Below are 18,583 nucleotides of genomic sequence, written 5' to 3'. Positions count from 1 at the left end.
GGAAGAAGCCTATGACAAGCTAGTCAAGTCATCCCCATCACCTCCTTCTGGACCTCCGCACAACTCTGGTTGGATGTATTTCAGAGCCCTTCTTCCGGGCCACTCCTCCTCGAAGCCCCAACAAGCTAGACCTGCTGTCAAAATAACCACAAAGAGAATCTTAGGAAAGAAAGCAGTCAGGGGTCATGGGGGACAGCCTTCTGTTCAGGCAGGACTATAAATGAGTTATCTAGATACAGTCTAGAAACCTCGATTATTTGGAGCCGGAAGGATTACAGTAGCATCAGAGACCCAAAGCTGGAAAGGATCTTAGAGGCCATATCCTTTTATAGTTGAGCAAACTGAGGCTTGGAACTTAAGGGATTCCCCAATATCATGTCAGTCCAGGCCCTGTGGCTGTCATCCCCATCTCACAGAGCACCCCTTATGGAGATATGATCTGATGGTTGTCTCTGCAAATAGTTCAGCAGCCACAGGTACTGAGGACTAGGAAAGGGAATTCTCACCAGCTACCAAAGTCTTTGGCACTATCCAATATTCAACATCAGAAATGGATATTGTTCTATCAGTGAAAATGATACTAAAGAAGAAGCATTGCCATCTGCTTTGTAGCTATGCCCTCTCAGCCAAGGGTTACTTTTCCATCTGATGTGCAACTGAAGTCTCTTATATGGATGGTCTCCCTCTGTCCCCCATTAGAATGTGAGCTTTTGAGATTAAAGATTGTCTTCATTTTCAATTCGGATATCCAACCTTTAGCACAAAGTTTTAACCAATGCTTTTTAAATGAAGAAATAAATAATAAATGAATGAAATTCATCCATTTCTTTATTCATACTGGGATTTGAGATCTCTGAGTCCCACCCAGGTTCTTCTCCAGAATAAACTTCTGGATCATGGGATATAGATGGCATTATTTTATAGATAAAAGAAACAAAGCCTTGGAAAGAAGGAAAATTTTTCTTACTCAAGGTCAAACAGGAAGTAAATAACAGAACTGTGATTCACCACCCCTCCAGTTTTTTTTAAATTATCACATACTATTTCTACTCTATGCCTCTTCCATCAGTCTGTCACCTCTTCGCCCACCAAATGGCCTCAAATCCTTAGGGTTAAAACTGAATTAACCTCTTGAAGAGTTGAATGCCTATCCATATATCTGGCCACCCAGCTCCTATTTCTCCAGGGGACTTCCCCTCCCCCAAGCAGAGGTAAGATGACCTTGGGTGGTAGACAGTGTCAGGGTTGCTAGGACATGAATGATACCTGGGAGAGCTGAGATTACTAAGTTGGGGTTGATGTGTTTAGCTCTTATGCTCCCTCCTCCTCAGTTCTTTCAACCAATCTTCACTTTCTTGGAAACCCTTGAGCTTATTAATGTCCCTCCTATGAACTATGCTGCTTAGAACTAAGGATAATATTATGAATGAAGTCTAAAGAAGGCAAGGGACAGTGTGCCCTGTAATACACTCGACTCCCTATTCTTGGAAGTTATACCTTTCTTAAAGAGAGCCCAGGGTCCACCTAAGGTTGTTCTTTGGGGGTTTTTGGTTGTTTTATGTTGATCTTGCAGTCCAAGACCCCTAGATTACTTTCAGCACACTTGATGTCTCATTATGCTGCCCTCATATTGGACTTGGGACCCAAGCGAAAGTCTTTCCATTTATCTCCACTGAATTTAAACAATGTACTTGTATTTGAGAGGTTGACTTTTTGAATCCAAATGAAAGCCTTTACATTTATCTCCACTGAATTTAATCAATGTATTTTGTACCCATGTGGTGGTCTTTACATTTATGTCAACTAAGTTTAAACGTGTATTTATATTTGAGAGGTTGACTTTTTGAACCCTAATGAAAATCTTTACATTTATCTCCACTGAATTTAATCTTCAATTCTGTTTCAATTCTGTACTTAGCACAGTGCCTCAATAAATGTATTTTGATTGACTGACCAACACTCTAGTTTGTCAAGGTCCTTCTGGATTCTGGCTCTGTCTTAGCTATCCCTCTCAACTCTATGTACTCTTCAAATTTTATGAGTATGCTAATTTATGCCTTTCTTTAATTAAATTAAATTTATTATTTATTATTAAATAAAAATTAAATAAAATTAAAATTTAATAAAATGATTTATGCAGCACAGGGCTAAAAAGAAAACTCTGGAATAGCTATAGTAGACTTCCTATCATCATGACTTGGAGCAATTAAGAACCACTCTTTGAGTCTAGCATCCAACCATTACTGAATCCATCTAGTGTATGATTGTGTGTTATCTACAACACTCCATCTTCTCTCCAAGAAGAGAATGAGATAAGGGATCGGAAGCTTTACTAAAATGTAGGTAAAACTATTACTACAACACCCCCCTCATCAATTGGTTTAGTAATCCTGTCAAACAAGGAAATGAGGTTAGTCTGGCATGGCCTGTTGTGGAGGAGGATGTGTTGGTTCTCTGTGATCAACACTTCCCTTTAGATGTATATCTCAACCACCCCTTTAATGATCTGGCTTAGAATTTTTTTCAAGAAATGAAATCAAGTTTGCTCTATTTTGCAGGCCCTGTTCACTTTCTTTTTTTGAAAATTGGGATGACATCCTATTCTCATTTGTCATGGGTTAGTGATGGAACCGGGACTTGAACCCAGGTCTCCTGACTCCCAGTTCAGGTCTCCTCCCTTTGTTCTACCCAGCTTTCCAGGAAAAACAGAATTCTAGAGATAAAGCAAGGGGGGGAAAAATGAAATGCCAGCCACTAACTTCTGGGACAGGAGGAGCAGCTAACCTCAGCATACCTCTCTACGATTTATTTTCCGAGTTTAAATATTTATTTACGCACCCCATTTAATCAGGAGATAGTTGGTAATTAGCTGCAGATTTGTGTCTTCTGCTTCCTTTATTATTTATTTTAGCAACCCAGGGACAGCTTCCCTGTTCAGAGCCTGTGCCCGCCCTGGATTTCAATCAGTTAGGTCCACGGAAGAGCAATCCCTGGGGACCCCCAGGCAGAAACACCCCCCCTTGGTATGATAAATGATCCCCCCAGAAAACAGAATGGTGCTGACCAGCTGCTGTGTCTGGAGCTCACTGAGGCTCAGTGCTGTGTGTTTGTGGGGTGGGGGTGGGTGGGAAGGATAGAGGCTGAGCTGTGGGGGATGGGGACCACATTCTTAGCATTTAGACTACAGAATTCTAAAATTCCAGGATTATAGAATTCTATGAGGCATATTGTTCTAGCATTCTGGGATAGACAACCCTGAGGACACTTTTCTTGGCTATGAGGCCATGGAGAAATCATTGACCCTTGGTCAGTCTAGCTGCAAAATGGGGATAATTCATACTATCAGATTATTGGGAAGAAAGCATCCTTTATATAGAATTAGGGGCAGTTGGTGACAGGGTGAGCTAGAATGCAGGAAGACTTGAGTTCCAATCCTTCCTATGTGACTCTTGGAAAGTCAGTCCTCTCTCCTCAGCCTCCGTGGCTCTATCTATAAAATGGGGATAATACTGACTTTTCAGGGTTGTTGTGCAGATACCACAAGGATACAATTGCAAACTTCAATGTTATCACCATTCATAGAATCTTCACCAAAAATTTAGTCCTGAAAATTTTCCATAATTTTCCTCTAATATCTCCTAGCCCTTATAGGCAGAAATTAACTTTCTTCCTTCACCTGTAGAATGTCCTCATCTCTGGCTAGTGCAGTCTTGTAACCTTGGCTCCATCATCTTGTACTTGTGAAATCAAATGATCCTACCTATCCAGGACTAAGCATCAGACATCCTGACCAGATTTCATCCTGTTCACTTTATCTCTTCTAACTCTCTTCAAATAGGCATTCCACAAAAGTCACCACCTTCTGAGCCTCAGTTTCTTTTTTCTGTTTTTAAGAAAGATTTTATTTATTTTGAGTTTTACAATTTCCCCCCTATTCTTGCTTACCTCCCCCCACAGAAGGCATTCTGTTAGTCTTTACATTGTTTCCATGGTATACATTGATCTAAGTTGAATGTGATGAGAGAGAAATCATATCCTTAAGGAAGAAAAATAAAGTATGAGAGATAGCAAAATTATATAATAAGATAACGGTTTTTTTTTTCTAAATTGAAGGTAATAGTCTTTGGTCTTTGTTCAAACTCCACAATTCTTTCTCTGGATACAGATGGTATTCTTCATTGCAGAGAGCCCCAAATTGTCCCTGGTTGTTGCACTGATGGAATGAGCGAGTCCATCAAGGTTGATCCTCACCCCCATGCTGCTGTTAGGGTGTACAGTGTTCTTCTGGTTCTGCTCATCTCACTCAGCATCACTTTATGCAAATCCCTCCAGGCTTCCCTGAATTCCCATCCCTCCTGGTTTCTAATAGAACAATTGTGTTCCATGACATACATATATCACAGTTTGTTAAGCCATTCCCCAGTTGAAGGACATTCACTTAATTTCCAATTCTTTGCCACCACAAACAGGGCAGCTATGAATATTTTTGTACAAGTGATGTTTTTACCCTTTTTCATCATCTCTTCAAGGTATAGACTCAGTAGTGGTATTGCTGGATCAAAGGGTATGCAGGTTTTTGTTGCCCTTTGGGCATAATTTGAAGTTGCTCTCCAGAAAGGTTGGATGAGTTCACAGTCCCACCAACAATGTATGAGTGTCCCAGATTTCCCACATCCCTTCCAACACTGATCATTGTCCTTTCTGGTCATATTGGCCAGTCTGAGAGTTGTGAGGTGCTTTGAATTTTGAGCCTCAGTTTCTTTATCTGCCAAATGGGAATTATAATCTTTGCTCTATTTACCTGATACAGGAAAGGCAGTAGGATCCTGTGTTCAGGGATTAGTGTGTATTTCCCACCCATGTTTGGAAACAGAGGCACCCTTCCTCTCCCATTCCTATGAAGTCTCTCTATTAGGTTCTTCCTCATGTTACTCTGTCTCCCCAATGCCCACTGTCCCTCTGCTGGTCCATTATTTTTATTGTGAACAGATCTTGCATTTGCTTATCTCACAACTTCCTTCCATGGACTTGAAGATCCAGACACATTGGCCTCTCATGACTTCCCTGTCTCAAGACAGCACATCCCCCCCTGCCCAGACATATTCACCAGCTGCCTCCACTCCCATATCTATAATTTTCTATCTCCTCACCTCCACCTCCTGGTATCCTATCTCACCTTCTGCAAGAAGTCACTGCTGGTGGTCCTTCCTGCTGGGGCCTTTCCTCTGAAACTGCTTGCAATTACTTCTGTCTATAGCTTGTTTTTACAAGTGGTGGGCATCTTGTCTTCTCCATTAGACTGGGAGATCTTTAATGAAAGGGACAGCTTTTGCCTTTCCCTCTATCTCTAGCATGTAGCACAATATACAGAGGCCACTTACTAAAAACTTTTTAGATGAATAATGTCTACACTGGTATAGACAAGAAGTCAGAAAATAGAATGACAGGGTGAGAGAAGAAGAAGACAGTGAGGATCTTGGGGCCTAGGGGATGAGAGAGCCCACGTGGTAAGGCTGGGCCTTGGTTGCATTTTTAGGATGGTCAGATTGTCTCTGAGAAAGTAGCACGCTTCCCCAGGGCTGACTGCCAATTAGGCCTGGCCTTAACGAAGTGACTGAACCCCATTATCACTTTCTTTTTTGGGACAGAGTCATCAGCCCCCAGGGACCCTTCCTTCCAGGTCACACACTTTAATGAGGTCAGGGTAGAAATGAGGCTCAGAGGGGGTGGGGTAAGGTAAAGCCCTTTATTCAGGGCAGGGGCACCTGTCAGGATATTTGAGGATTAGGTCTGCCCCAAATGGAGAGACAAGAGTGGAATTATGGAACACTGAAGTTGGAAGGGACTTGGGAGATTATCTGCTCCAATAAATGTTTGTTAAATTGAATTTTTTTCATTGTTATAAAAGAGGGCCTCAAGGGACCTTATGATATAGAATGTTAGTCCTGGGATTATCTCATTCAACTTCCTCATTTCATTGATTAAGAGATTGAGGCCCAGAGAAAGAGATTTCTAAGGTCTACACAGTAAGCTAGTTAGGGGCAGATTTAGGTGTAGGCCCCTCCCATCCCTGACATCCCTTATTCTGAGCCCCTGCCAACCCTGATATTCTAACCCTTCCCAGCCCTGACATCCCCTGTTCTAAGACCCCCTCACAAATCTGACATTTCCTGTTCTAAGGTCCCTTCCGGCTCTGACATTCTGTATTTTAAGACCCTCTCATCCCTGACATCCTCTGTTCTAAGGTCCCTTCTGATTCTGACATCTGTTCTAAAGGCCCCTCCCAAATCTGACATCCTTTGTTCTAAGGCCTTTTTTTTTAAAGTTTTTTGCAAGGTAAACGGGGTTAAGTGGCTTGCCCAAGGTCACACAGCTAGGTCATTATTAAGTGTCTGAGGCCGGATTTGAACCCAGGTCCTCCTGACTCCAGGGCCGGTGCTTTATCCACTACACCATCTAGCCGCCCCCTAAGGCCTTTCTTAGGAAAGGCCCCCCAGGTCTGCCATCCCCAGTTCTAAGCCCCCCCAGCTCTGCCATCCCCAGTTCTAAGCTCCCCCCAGCTCTGCCATCCCCTGTTCTAAGCCCCCCCCTCCCCAGCTCTGCCATCCCCTGTTCTAAGCCCCCCCCTCCCCAGCTCTGCCATCCCCTGTTCTAAGCCCCCTCCCCCCAGCTCTGCCATCCCCTGTTCTAAGCCCCCTCCCCCCAGCTCTGCCATCCCCTGTTCTAAGCCCCCCCCTCCCCAGCTCTGCCATGTCCTGTTCTAAGGCCCCTCCCCCCAGCTCTGCCATGCCCTGTTCTAAGGCCCCTTCCATCCCTGCCATTCTGGGTTCAAAGAATCTCCCAGCTCTAACACTGGCCATTGGGTGACAAGTCCAGGCCCACTCTCAGATTCTACTTGAGTCCTGTTCCGGCCTCTACTTTAGTTGAAGCACAGGAAGAGCCCATCCTCCATTAAATCCCCTCCCCGTGGAGCCTGAGGGGAGCCAAACCCCCCGCCCCCAGGCCCCCGAGGGGCCAGCTGAGACCCAGCTTCCTTCCCTTCCCTAAAGACATCACACTTTGGGTGACTTACTGTTTAACTTTACAAGTCCCTCTGCTTTTATGAGGGTTATTTATAAAACGCCCAGCTTTGATCCGGGTCATAAAAAAACAAACATCGTCTGTCTTTAAATGTCACCAGGGATTAGGGCAAGCTTTGAAGTCCCCTCCAGGCCACGGAGCTGAGGGCTCTGCTTCTTAGCCTCATGGAAAGTGTCCCAAACATTCTGGTCCTGGGGAGGAATGAGGCTGGGGGGGAGTGTGGGGGGAGAATCCCCAGGCAGATTTGGGGTTGGCTTCTCTTAGAGCCTGGGGGGGGGGGAGGGGGAATATGCTGACTGGTGGTTGCACTGGGGAGGGATGCAGGACCCTAAATCCCAAAACCTTCCCTCCCCCCAACTCTACCAAGTTACTGCTGCTCCAGAGTACTAATCCAGTGATCTCACTGGGATCCAGATGTTTTGAACATCTGTCTCATTTTGTTAATATAACATCCTGTGGGGGGGATGAGGTGATTTTCCACCTCACCCTCAGTGGAGTTAGGGTGGGAAGAGAAGGGGGGAATTTTGTTCTGTGTGGGTTTTCTTTCTTAGAGATTTTTTTTGGTGTAGGGAGGGCAGATGCTGCCCCAGAAAAGGCACCAGTAGGTGGGTGGCATTTATCCTTGAATCACTTTCCTTGAGCTGCCTTTCTGACTCCCCAGGTGTACCCTCCTGTCTTCTACACTGGCTCGGGAGCTGTCCCCCAGTCTTCTCCCCTCCCCTCCCTGCTGAGACAGATCAACCACAGCAAGAGGGATTGGGGTCAGCTCTAAAGAAAGGATTTCCCCATTTCATAATGGGCACCATGTCCATCTGAGTGCCTGTCGCTGTTTTTTCCTGGCAGTCTATTTGTCTGACTTTTTGAGTTCTGAGTACCTTTGCGAATATACAGTGTGTGTGTGTGTGTGTGTGTGTGTGTGTGTGTGTGTGTGTGTGTGTGTGGCTTATGTGAGCTTGGACATGTCTGGGTAACTGCATCTGTTTATATTTCTGTGCTAGCTGTGTATCTGAGTGTCCTTTTGTATATATTTCTCAGTGTACATCTATTTGAGTTAGAGTTGCCTGTGGAGTTACAGTTCCCTCTGAGATTCACTCCCATTTACACTTTACACTTCTCTCTCTCTCTCTCTCTCTCTCTCTCTGTCTCTCTGTCTCTCTCCCCCATCCATCTATCATCTATCATCTATCTATCTATCTATCTATCTATCTATCTATCTATCTATCTATCTATCTATCTACCTACCTACCTATCCATAGTTTGCAGGCTGTTTCCCCCAATTAGAATGTAAGCTCCTTGGGGTTTTTGCCTTTCCCTCTATGCTCAGTGCTTAGTGTAGTGCCCAGTCAGAGATAAGTTTCTAACATAGTTGACTGACAATGAATTATTTCATTGAATAATCCTAAAACATGGCACCCAGAGGTGACTATCCTCCTCTGCACTGGAGCCTGGGCAGGGCAGAGGAGGGGGCACAGGGTCAGTGGATCCTGATGCTGAGCTCAGCCTCCCTGAGCTACTACTTTCTCTTCTGTAATGTCAGGGGGTTGGATGAGATGCCTCTGAGGTTTCTTCAAGCTAAATTTTATGATCTTATGACAAAGTTGGAAAGAAGAGCAACTGGATTCTAGTGTCATCTTGGTTACCTGGCAACTCTGCAATCTTCCCCTTGTTGACCCTTAGGATCCCCATCTATAAAATGGAAGGAAAAAAGAAATAGCTTCCAGCCAGCATCATTTATTTTGTTTTGTTTGTCTGTGTGTGTGTATGTGGTAATGGGATTAAGTAACTTGCATAAGGTCATACAACTGGTATGTGTCAAGTGTCTGGAGTAAAATTTGAACTCAGGTCCTTCTGACATCAGGGTCAGTGTTCTACCCACTGCACCACCTAGCTGCTGTCAGATCCCAGCATTTCTTAGGCATCTACGGTGTGCCAGTTTCTGGACTGAGGGTTGGGCATGATGTAAAGTCAAAAATCAAACCCTACTCTCAAGGAATATACAACCTAATGGAGGAGACAACCTGTAAACATAAACAGGGCTAGCTGGTGGTATTTTTTTTTTTAATTTTTGCAAGGCAATGGGGATAAGTGACTTGCCTATGGTCACACAGCTAGGTTGGCGGTAATCTTAAGAGGGAAGACATGGGCATTGAGGAGGCATGGGAAAGGCTTTTTGTAGGTGTGAACCCAGCTGAATTTAGAAGGGGTATTAAAAGTCAGAGGGGAGAATGGAAGATATTTCAGGAATGAATCAGTAAGCATATGGTTATTAAACGTTCTGTAAGAGTAGTTTTGGCAGGAGGAGAAGACTGGTGGTAGTGTGATGGTAATGGTAGCAGCAGCAGCAGCAGCAGCAGTAGTAGTGGTGTAGTACTAGTAGTAGTAGTAATGGTAGTAGTAGTGGTAATGGTAGTAGCAGTAATGGTAGAAGTAGCAGAAGTAGAGGAAGAAAAAGATTAAGAAGAAGAGGAGAGGCAATAGCGATAGCAGTAGTAACCGTTATAGTAGTGGTAGTAGTAGTGATCGTATTAGTGGTGGTAGTGGTAGCGTTCTTCAAGATTTACAAAACACTTTACAAATATCTCATCTGACCCTCACAATAACCCTGGGAAGCTGCTATTATTATTTATCCCCTTTTTATAGATGAAGAAACTGAGCTGAAGTTGTGAAATGACAGGTCTTATGATGGCACTGGGAATATCAAGACCCAAAGCCAGATGATTCTTATCCTCATGGAGCTTCTGTTCCCCTCAGCAAGAACCTGAAAGACAGATTGTCCAGACCCAAGAATATTTGAGAGCTTCACACTAAGAATAGAACCTCAGTGGTCTAGACAACTTGTCCTAAAGGTCAGGGGAGTGAATGAAAGAGGAGCAGGGGCTTCACAAAGGAAGGGGGTCCTAAGTTGGATGAAGGATGGAAGGGGGAATGTAGATATGTGAAGGGGAGTAGAGAGGGTCATCAATTTAGAGTGGAAGAGGATTTTAGATATCATTTGGTCAGTTTACCTCATTCTATAAAACCGAGGCCTGGAACAGTTTATGTGACTTGTCTGAGGATGCACAGGCAGCAGGTAGCAGAACTAGAATTCGCACCCCAGCCCTGTCCCCCCCCCACTCCACATCCATATTTTTTTCCCTTTTTCAAACAGGTGATACACCTGGAGCGCCAGATTTGGGATCCTGTCCTTCCTACTTTTTCCTTGCCCACCCCTAGTTTTCCCTCCCTTGACCTTCTCTGCACACGCTGGCTCCGTCCTCTCTTTTTCTGGAGGCAGGACCATGGTGGCACATGAAAAGTTAGGAGCTTGGGTCAGAAGATGAGGGCAATGAGGTAAAGGGCCTGCCTGCCTTTTCTCCTTCCAACCCTCTTCCTCTCTCTATCTGCCTCCCACCCTCTTCTTTCCTCCTTTCTCTCTTCCTTCCTTTCTCCCTTCCCCCTTTTCCTTCTCTTTTCCCCTTCTGCCTTTTCCTTTTTTCTCCTCCTCTTCTCCTTCCTCCTTTGGCTAGGGCCTCTCTAATGAGGAGGCTGATTATAGTTATTACCTCTGCCCCTAATTTCCAGTCACTTTGATCTTACCTTTCTAAAGCAACTAAAGATGGAGGCCAGTTTTCCCTGTGGCCCCTTTTAGAGCTCAAAGGGAGAGTTGTCATTGTGTGTGTGTGTGTGTGTGTGTGTGTGTGTATAATAAAGGTTGAATTTGCAATTCAAATTGTGTGTGTGTGTGTGTGTGTATATGTCCCTTTCTGTATTATCATTGTAGAGACTGTGTGAACCTGCCCCTGTAGAACTGTATGGATACCTGTCACCTGCCTGTGGGTTGTCCTTGAATCACTCTCTGTGTGTTTGTGTGTGTGTGTGTGTGTGTGTGTGTGTGTCTTTGTGTCCCTCTCTGTATTATGGTTGTATAACTTATGTGTATGAACCTGTGCCTGTAGAGCTGTATGGATACCTGTCACCTGCCTATGGGTTGTCCTTGGAGCACTGTGTGGGTATGTGTCCTTGTCTATTATAGATGTACAAGCATAAATACTTACCTTGAAGAATTGTGTGTATCGTGGTGTCTTCACATTGTGTTTCTAGAGCTGTGTCTATACACCTGTTTCTGTGGGCTTTTCTCAGAATTTTATGTGTCATTTTATTGTTTTTTAGAGACGATGTGTGTGAATCTGCCCCTGTAGAGCTCTTTGTATATCTGTCACCTGCCTGTGGGCTGTCCCTGGATCACTCTGTGTGTGTGTGTGTGTGTGTCCTTGTCTATTGTAGTTGTACAAGAGTTTATACTTATCTGTCCTTGAAGAACTGTGTGTATACCTGTGTCTTCACACTGGGTTTCTAGAGCTGTGTCTATACACTTGTCTCTGTGGATTATTCCCATAGAATTTTATCTGTGTCATTTTATTGTTTTTCTGGAGCTCTGTGTGTGTGTGTGTGTGTGTGTGTGTGTGTCCCTTTCTGCTTTATGATTGTAGAGACTGTGTAAACCTGCCCCTGTAGAGCTGTATGGATACCTGTCACCTGCCTGTGGGTTGTCCTTGGATCGCTGTGTGTGTGTGTGTGTGTGTGTGTGTGTGTGTGTGTGTGTGTTCCTGAATATGGGCACAGTATTTATAGAGTGCACCTGTCTCCCTGAGTTGCCCTTCTCAGGCTGTGTGGGTGTATGGGTGGGCCCTGCGGTGGCTCTCGGGACAGTGAGACAGAACTGTGTAGATCAGGACCAGGTAGCTCTTTCTGTGATCACTTTTTGAGACCCACAGGGAGAAGCGGGTGTCCCACTGAAACATCTATTTCCCACCCCACCCCCCATCTCCTACATGGGAAAGAACTGCACTGTCACCTTTAGATGGTGGGGGAGGAGGGTGCCTGAGGAGTGGGAAGAGATAGGGAGGAAATCAGCCTAAGAGCTTGCCTCCTAGGGAGCCCTAGATGGATAAATGGATTGGGGGAGGGAGGGAGAAGGAGGAGGGGGTGCATTAATTACAGTTGCTTCTCTGGGCACTGCTGGGGCTCTGGTTGCCAAAGAGATGGGGCTGTGGGCAATTCTCTGAACCATGTTCATCAGAAGCACTCAACCTGTGGCGGCAGGGAGCCCAAGAAATGGGCTCAATGAAGCTCTTACCCAGTCGGGTCCCTGGAGAGCAAAGAGAGAAGCCTCTGGTGCCACTATTCCCTTCAGGTGAGGAGGCAGAGAATCAGTCCTGAGGAACTGAGGCAGAATCCCTGGAGAGTGGGGCCAGCCAGTACACACACACACACACACACACACACACACACACACACACACGTCAATGTGTTAATTTAAATTAAGTTTATCAAAGCACAACAAGCAATCATTCATTCATTCATTTATTCATTTATTTATGTAATTGGTTTTTGCAATGCAATGGGGTTAAGTGACTGGCCCAAGGCCACACATCTAGGCAATCATTAACTGGGGTCCTCCTGACTCCAGGGCTAGTGCTCTATCCACTGCACCACCTAGCTGCCCTAACAAGCAATTATTTATGATAAACCCTTACTGTGAGAAGCATTGTGCTCAGCATTAGGAAGATAACAGTTTAAGATAAGACCCAGTTTGCCCTCAGTGAGTTTACAGTCTAATGGGACATCAGAATCAAACAGTTTGGGGACACATTAGAAGGAAGGTGAAGGAACAAACATTTATTAAGAACATACAACACACATTTTTAGTTATTATTTGATCTTCAAACCACCCTGTGAAGTAGGTGCTATTATTTTTACGGAATATAGGGATGCTCTTGAGAATCAGGAAATCCTACCTTGGACACTTCCTAGTTGCATGTCCCTGAACAAATCTTTTTGTTGCTGTTTTTTTGTTTTTTGCAAGGCAATGAGGTTAAGTGACTTACCCAGTCACACAGCTAAGTAAATTATTAAGTATCTGAGGACACATTAGAACTCAGGTCCTCCTGACCTCAGGGCCAGTGTTCTATCTGCTGTGCCACCTAGTTGCCCCTGAACAAGTCATTTTAATCTCTCTTGAGTCTCAGTTTCTTCTTCTGAAAAATGTATATGATAATAATAATAGCTGCATTTGTTGATGAGCCTTCACCAGATGGTTGAGAGGATTCAATGAGTTGAGTCTAAAGTGATTTTTGTTGTCGTTGAATCATTTCCATTGTGTCCGACTCCATAAACTCCATTTGGGGTTACAAACCTTAAAATCCGCAATTTGGAGGCAGAGGATTGGCCATTCAAATCTTGGCTCTTCCCCCTCAGACCTCAACTAGCTGTGTTCTGCCTTCTATATCATGCTCTTATCATGTAGCTCCTATCATGGTTCATACACCCTAGGTCCCATGGACACTAAAGAACTATGCACATCTTTAATGTTTGAATTCTTGAGTGATTTTAAAAAATACTCTCTGGGGGCTATTTCTCTGAGGTATAGATAGATGTTTTACCCTCTGGTGCCCAGACAGGGTTTTCTAGCTCAGATTCAGAGCTAGTTCATTCTTATAGGTCTTTGGGTTAAATAGCCAGGAGGGTGACAATATTACAGTGGAAATGCCTTGAATATGTGGGTTGCACTAGATGAGCAATGAGATTTCTTGTAATTCTCAAGGTTTGTGATTCTGTGATGGTGCTGGGCAGACCTTTCTTCTCTCCTTTGACTCAGCTCCTGAGAGTGGGCACTAATTATCTTATTGACTTCTCTGGCTGAAGTTAGACAAATTTGATTCTACTTGTCTCACCCACAGGCTATCTTGGTGTTCCCTCCTGAGCTTGCTTTGGGACTTAGGATCTTCTTTTACATGGGGTTGAGAGTCAAAAGGTTCTGGTCACTTGGGAAGAGGACTCAGAATAGAGTTTGGGCATATTGATTCTCTTCTCTGATAAACTAGGTGGTATAGTGGGTAGGATACTGGATTTAGAAAGATCTAGGTTTGATATCTCCCTCAGCTGTGTGACCCTGGACAAGTCACTTAAACTCACTCAGTCTCAGTTTCCTCATCTTTAAAACAGGGATAATAGTACTACTACTACTACTACTACTACTACTACTACTACTAGTAGTAGTAGGACCTACCTTTCAGAGGTGTTGCAAAGAGCTTTATAAATCTTAAAATGAAATATATATTATTATCATTATTATTATTACTATCGATAATAATGTCTCTTTCAGCTAATGTTCTAAGCTCTGATATTCTAGATTCCAAGATTTCTCTTGATTCTGGCATTGTCTATTCTCAGACCCCGTCCAATCTTGACAATCCTGGTTCTAAGGCCCTTCTCAGCTGTGGCATTCCCTGTTCTAAAACCTCTCCCAGCTTTGACAATCTCTATTCTAAGGTTCCTCTCTTACATTTTCTGTTCTGAGGCTTTTCCCAAGTTTGATATTCCCTGTTCTAAGGACTCTCCCAGGTTTGATATTCCCTGTTTTAAGGACTTTCCCAGGTTTGATATTCCCTGTTGTAAGGCTTCTCCCAACTCTGACATTCCATGTTCTAGTTCCAACAATTTGAGTTCTATGTTCTCAATTCCTTTTCAGCCTGAAAGCTTTGCTACATAGTCCTGTTGTTGACTTCTCTGTGCATTTCCTGTCTCTATTAAACTATCAACACCTGGAGGGCAGGCTATCTACCACTTCCTTGTGTCCCCAGTACCTGTCCCAATGCCTTAAATGTAGTTGGCATGACTAAGTTGGTGCCTAATGATGCCACTTGCCTTCTTCCCACCACAGTAAATTTCACTGGTTCGAGTCCCCTTTTCCAATGGCCAAAAGCTTGGGGGTGGGTATCACGAGTAGAACATCGGAGAGTATATTGATGGCAGAGAGACCCTTCTCTCCTCCCTTCCCCCCACCGCTGAGACCTAATTCCCCCTGATAGCCAATGTATGGGTTCAGCAGGGTGTGAGATGTTAACACAGTCCTGCCTCGGAACTGCACAGGCAAGCCCATTTGTCAGGGTACTGCTGTGTACCAATTAGTGGGAGCCAGTCTGATTAGTCATCTTCTCACTGAAGATTTGGGAAAATTAATCAAGCCCGGGTGAGCGGAGAGGAGGAGAGAAGGGAAAAGGGAGTCTGAGCCTAAGCTGCTCCCCACTTAGTGTCCCCTCTCCACTAGGGAGGACTCAAGGGAAGAAGTGGCTCCATTCTCAGGAAAGCCCTGGGAAGGATACTCCAAGGACAGGAGAAGAGAGGGAGGCAGAAGAGGAGAAACCCATAAAATAAAAGCCATTAAAAGCCATCTACAATCTGATTTTCACCTAGTTTTTCTACATTTCTCCTTATCTTTGGTGGAACAGGACTCAAGTTTTGTCCTTTCATCTTTCTCCAAGTGTGATCATCAGAAAGAAAGAATAACAGATCCACCACCTCAGCCTACTTACTTGGGATTTGGTGTACTACCTAATCTCAGTTCATTTAGGAGATCATCTCTTTCCTGTTCCATATAACCACTGTGGATCTGTTTAGAGAACTGCACTGCATTTGTGGGGTGAGGGAGAATCTCTGAGAAGTTTCCCCGACACTTGGCACAGTGTCTGCCTAATAAACCTCATTTTCCTCCTTAGTAACATAAAGATAATAGTAGCATCTACCAGATCAGGTTATTGTGAGGATATAATGGAAAAATATCTATAGAGTGCTTTGCAAACATAAAAACATTAACTATTATTATTATTAAAATACCAACAGCAGCATCTCCTGGACTGGGTTAGCATGAGGATCGAATGGAAAAATACCTAAAAGTTCTTTGCAAATATCAAAATACTATATAAACATTTTAATTATTATTATTATTATTATTGTTAAAATCCCAACAATATGGTGGAGTTTTGGACTCCATTCTGAAAGCAATTTGAAATGATTTTCAAAGGGTTATAAAACCATGCCTACCCTTTGACCTAGCAATGCCACTATGAGGTCTGTCTCCCCAAAAGAGATGAAAAACAAACAGGAAAAGGACCTATGCGTACAAGGATATTTAGAGTAGTTCTTTTCTGATGGCAATGAATTGAAAATTGAGGGGATTCCCAATAGTTGGGGAATGACTGAAAAAATTGTGGTATGTATTTGTGGTTGAATGTTATTCTGCTCTAAGAAATGATGAGCAGGATACTCTCAGAAAAATCTGGAAAGACATGAACTGATGCAAAGTGAACCATATGGTTTACAAAGGAACAGCATTATTGTAGGATGATTAGCTGTGAATGGCTTAGCTTTTCTTGGCAATCCATGGACCCAAGACAGCTCTGAGGGACATGATGAAGAATGCTATCCATCTTAAGAACTGATGGTGTGTGAATACAGACTAAAGCATACTTAGAGTCACCCTTAAGTCCAGAGGGTTTAATTTCACTTCTAAAACTAGCAATAGGATTATGTGTAAATCACTGAGCCACTGTGGACCTCAGTTTCTTCATCTATCAAAAAGAAATGCTATCTATGGTATCCCTCTCAAAGGGTTTTAATAAGGTAAAGTTTTCTGTAAATACTGAAGGTTATATAGGTGCCAGCTGTTTTTTTCATAACATGACAATTATAGAAATATTTTGCATGACTACACATATATAACCTATATCAAATTGTTTATTTTCTCAATGGAGTAGAGAAAGGTGGGAGGAAGGAAGAGAATTTGGAACTCAAAAGTTGTAAAAATGAATGTTTAAATTGTTTTTACATGTAACTGGGAAAAATAAAATAATAAAAATAAAATAAAATATCAACAGTAATAACAAATGCAAGTTTGAGTCTGACCAATAATTTTCCAGTTCATCATGAAGGGCTGCTTCCCTTGATCTATCACTTCCTGGAACCTCCCTGGGCCTCAACTTCTCTCTCTGAAAAATGTAAAATGATCTCTGAGGTCCCTCCCAACTGTAGATTTATGGTCCAATCATTGCCCCTCCAGCTCCTACCCCTGAACACATACAATCATCTCTTTTTTTTTTTCCTGGAGAATCTTGGTCTCGTGCAGTATTCTTGGGCCAAGTCTATGAAGATATGTCCAAGAAGGCATACAACCCACAGAATTTGGTAGAGGGAAAGCTCAAGAAAATTCATTTTTTCCCTTCTGCTGTCAAGAGGCATCTGGATGGAGCCTTTGTTGCCTATGTTTTCTTGTATGACCTTGGGCAAGTCAACAAAAAATGTGCCAGGCAGGGACTGTGCCAAGTGTTGGAACTACAAAAACATGCAGAAAGAAAAACAGTTCTGGCCCTTGGAGAGGGAGAAGACAATGCCTAAAAGGGAGCAGAAAATTGGGGAATGGTATGGAGCAAATGATGCAGGGGCATGGTAGAGAGAGTCCTTTTCTTTCCATGCCAGCCTTCAGCTGTGATAGAATTATCTGTCCATTAGAGAAAGATAGAGATGGGTGAAGAGTGCAGTCTGGAGAAGACTGAAAATACAGTTGACTTGTGTGTCCTTCTTAAAATGGAGACGACCTCCTGGCAGATGGTACTTCCAAGGTGAGTACTCATTCAGAGATTGAGTGAAGAGGCTACTATTGTGTGGAGTACAGTCTGGAGCTCTCCAACCCTTTTTCCTCATCTACAAAATGAGAGTTCTGGCATAGAGCTGAAAACTAGTCCAACCCTCTCAATTTGCAGATGAGGAAACTGAGGTTCGTGGAGGTTGTGACTTGTCCAGTGTCAAACACATAGTCAGCAGAGGTAGAATTTGAACCCAGGTCCTGTGACTCCCAAGTTCAACATTTCTAAGACCCCTTCCAGTTTTTAAGTCTATAATCCGATAGTCTTCACTCAGCACCAGATCTTGCCTTTTTGGAACTGAACCTGAGACTGATTCTGGAGTCACCCTTAAGTCCAGAGGGTTTAATTTCACTTCTGATACTAGCAATAGGATTATGTGTAAATCACTGAGCCACTTTGGACCTCAGTTTCTTCATCTATCAAAAATGAAATGATGCTATCTATGGTATCCCTCTCAAAGGGTTCTAATAAGGTAAAGCTTTCTGCAAATACTGAAGGGTTATACAGGTGCCAGCCTGTGCCATCATCATGAGCAGAAAGATGTGGTGGGCAGAGCTGAGTGGTACCAGTCTCTTGGACAAAGGAACAGGGATTCTAGGACCTTCCCTGGGTTAGTCTTCTTTTCCAGTTTTAAAAGGTTCCAAGGTTTAGTGATCTCTAGCATCTCTGATGAAGCATCTGTGTCTAAACAAGTTCTAAGCAAATGAACCCCAGTGATGGGGTGACTCAGGAGAAAATATGACCAGATCAGCAAGAAATTTCTTTATTCATCAAGAAGGGTCCCATCACTCTGCCTCCACTCCATGGAGATCTAGAAAACATAATCAAATTAATCAATCAATAAACATTATCTATTTTATGCCGTATATTATGTGATGTGTTGGGAATATAAAAAGAAGCAAAAGACAGCCCCTGTCTTCAAGGAACTCACGATCTAATGTCATAAATTAAAGATCCCCAAAGGGAGATATAAGTGAGAGAGATGGGGTATCTAGATCTGCTCCATGAAGGTGGGGCATCCCTGCCAACCTGAAAAAGCCCTA

This window comes from Macrotis lagotis, chromosome X, assembly GCF_037893015.1.
Source record: "Macrotis lagotis isolate mMagLag1 chromosome X, bilby.v1.9.chrom.fasta, whole genome shotgun sequence".
NCBI lineage: Eukaryota > Metazoa > Chordata > Mammalia > Peramelemorphia > Peramelidae > Macrotis > Macrotis lagotis.
Note: the sequence above shows the minus strand (reverse complement) of the source record.